We start from the raw sequence: 2,850 nt of genomic DNA, 5'->3' as shown, positions 1-2,850 counted from the left end.
ACGTGCCGTGCAATCTTCAGCCACAGCTTCTTGCGCAACTCCTCATCCTCCTCGGGCAGGTCTGCACACTGCTTGGCCAGGTCCACGTCCACCTGTGGGGAGAGCGGCAGCTTTAGGGCCACGCCCCTTCCTGCCCAGCATGGAGACTATGGGAGAGAGAGATGGCCGAGGAGAGGCCCCAAGGCAGGATTCCCAGCACTCCCGGAAGCAAGGGGGCCTGCCCCTGCCACAGCTATGTAAAAGCTACTTAGAGTAGGGCTCCAATTTTAGTGAAGTTAGAAATCACCTGGGAGGCTGGGCGCAGTGGCTCACGCCTGTAATCCCAGCACTTTGGGAGGCCCAGGCAGGCGGATCACAAGGTCAGGCGATCTAGACCATCCTGGCTAACACAGTGAAACCCCATCTCTACTAAAAATACAAAAAAATTAGCCGGGCGTGGTGGTGGGCACCTATAGTCCCAGCTACTCGGGAGGCTGAGCCAGGAAAATGGCGTGAACCTGGGAGGCGGAGCTTGCAGTGAGCCAAGATTGGGCCACTGCACTCCAGTCTGGGCGACAGAGCGAGACGCCGTCTCAAAAAAAAGAAAAAAAAAAGAGAAAGAAATCACCTGGGAAACATACTCAAAATACAAATTTTTGAGCCCCGCCCCCAGACATTCTGATTCAGTAAGTCCTGAGTTCAGGCCTAGGAATTTGCATGTTAAACAGTACTTCATGTGATGCTAAGGCAGGTGACAATTCATGGTTTGAGAAGTGTAAATCAGCACCTTCCTCTTCTGCTACCGTGTATGTACCAGGCACTGTTCTAACTACTTTTCTTTTTTCTTTTTGAGACAGAATCTCACTCTGTTGCCCGGGCTGGAGTGTGGTGGTATGATTTCGGTTCACTGACACCTCCTTCTCCCAGGTTCAAGTGATTCTCCTGCCTCGGCCAAGTAGCTGGAATTACAGGTGCGGGCCACCATGCCCAGCTAATTTTTATATTTTTAGTAGAGACAGGGTTTCGTAATGTTGGCCAGGCTGGTCTCGAACTCCTGACCTCAGGTGATCCGCCCACCTTGGCCTCCCAAAGTCCTGGGATTACAGGCTTGATCCACCACACCCGGCTGACTCCAGGAAAATTCTTGGGACAAGTAGGGAGGAAGCAAGCACTAATAGAGTGACAGAAATCACTGCTCCCAGTTGTCCGAAAGCAAAGGATTCTGCAGGGAGCAGCACCATCTGCTGGCCAAAGGGAAGAACTGCCCCTGCTTCCCAATTCAGGCTGGTTGGCTGCAATCCCCAAAGAGCCCTGGAGAGGTAGAGTTGGGGGACAAGGTGAAGGACCATGTGCCAAGGTATGGGGGCACATAGGGCCTGGCAGCCTCCCTGTGACACTCCAGCCCCGCCTGGAGATCACTCACACACCACTTGGCCCAGCATCGACACAAAGCCACCAGTTCAGTGCAGACAGTTTAATGCTCTCCACCTCCATCACCATCACCCACCATCCTCCACAAGGCCCTCAGCACCAGGGCACCCTTCACACTGGAGCCCCAGACAGTGTGCACAGAAGCATGCCCCCACTAGCATCACTTTCTCACCCAATGCCCAGGACTTCGAAGGCTGCCTTCTCACTTCTGGGACATCTACAGGCAGGTGGAAGAGAAGGCTTCTTCTGAGGGAGAAGAGCGGGAGTTCCAGAGGCCACAGAATGAACAGACAGAAGAAAGGTGCTCTCTCTCTCGAGAAGGTGAACGGGGTGTGTGTGGGGAATGACAGGGACAGAAGAGCTGCTAGAGGCAGGGGTGGAACTGGGTCAGATTTCTGACTTCTCCAGGTAAAGGGCCTCTACCAGGAGGCACGCTAATGGTCTGGCATAACTGCAGCTCTGAAGAACAGCATGAAAAGCTGGCAGAATACACTCACACCTGACACCTCCTGGCCAACAGCACTCCTCTACTCCCGTCAACATGGTCACAGTGTGGCAATTGCAAGATGACTTAGCAGAGCCTAGGAGGCAGCCTTCCCAAGTGGGTTCAAGCCGCTGTTCCCACTGCCCACCCCCATCAAAGGTGACACCCTCCTACAGCCAACTGAGCTGCTCCTCCTCATAGCGCTGGGGGTCGATGAACGGCCGGTCAATAGAGCGGATCATCAACTCCCCACAGTACACACACTCAGCGGCCACCAACTCATCCAGGTCAGCCTTGAGCTGTTCCCGGCTGGGGCCTGCAGTGGCAGCCCCACCCTCGGCCTCCTTGGCCCGGGCAGAGCCCTTGGCTGGGGGTGGAGCAGCCCCCAGCTTCCTCTGCAGCTCCTCCAGCCGGGCCTGCTTGTAGGCTGGCAGGCCAGGTCGCACGGCCTGCAGCAGGCAGTCAGCATGGAACATATGGCCACAGAGGAAGAGGTAAAAAGGGCGGTTGAGCAGGGGGAAGTCGCAGGTGGCACATTTGTCCTGGGGCTCCACAGTGCCGTATCGGCCCCGCAGCTCCTGCAGGTCTCGCCGGATGCGCTGGGCACTGGCTGTAGCCTCTTCCATCTCCCGCTGCAGCTCCTGGATGTGGTGGTTGTAGGCCTTAAGTGAGCTGCAGATCGCCTCCTTGAAGTGGTCAATGGTGACGAAATCAGGAAAGAAGGGCAGCACGTCCTCAATCTTGAGCAAGGGGCAGCTAGCCAGGCAAGCCATGGCTGTCTGCACATCTTCCTCCTCCTGCACCACGTGCCGTGCAATCTTCAGCCACAGCTTCTTGCGCAACTCCTCATCCTCCTCGGGCAGGTCTGCACACTGCTTGGCCAGGTCCACGTCCACCTGCGGGGAGAGCGGGAGCTTTAGGGCCACGCCCCTTCCTGCCCAGCATGGAGACTATGG

At 56.3% G+C, this 2,850-nt stretch overlaps 1 pseudogene across 1 annotated transcript; it reads right to left on the bottom strand.

Annotated features, from left to right (window-relative positions):
- Window positions 1-1,440: 1,440 nt before the first annotated feature.
- On the bottom strand, window positions 1,441-2,828 carry LOC105523739 (annotated as a pseudogene). Its single transcript, XR_001003637.1, has one exon. The product of XR_001003637.1 is annotated as a vacuolar protein sorting-associated protein 18 homolog pseudogene (transcript).
- Window positions 2,829-2,850: the final 22 nt, after the last annotated feature.

The sequence above is a fragment of the Colobus angolensis genome, unplaced genomic scaffold (genome assembly GCF_000951035.1).
Source record: "Colobus angolensis palliatus isolate OR3802 unplaced genomic scaffold, Cang.pa_1.0 Scaffold4714, whole genome shotgun sequence".
NCBI classification, from domain to species: Eukaryota; Metazoa; Chordata; class Mammalia; order Primates; family Cercopithecidae; genus Colobus; species Colobus angolensis.
This window is presented reverse-complemented; position numbering and strand designations above follow the sequence as displayed.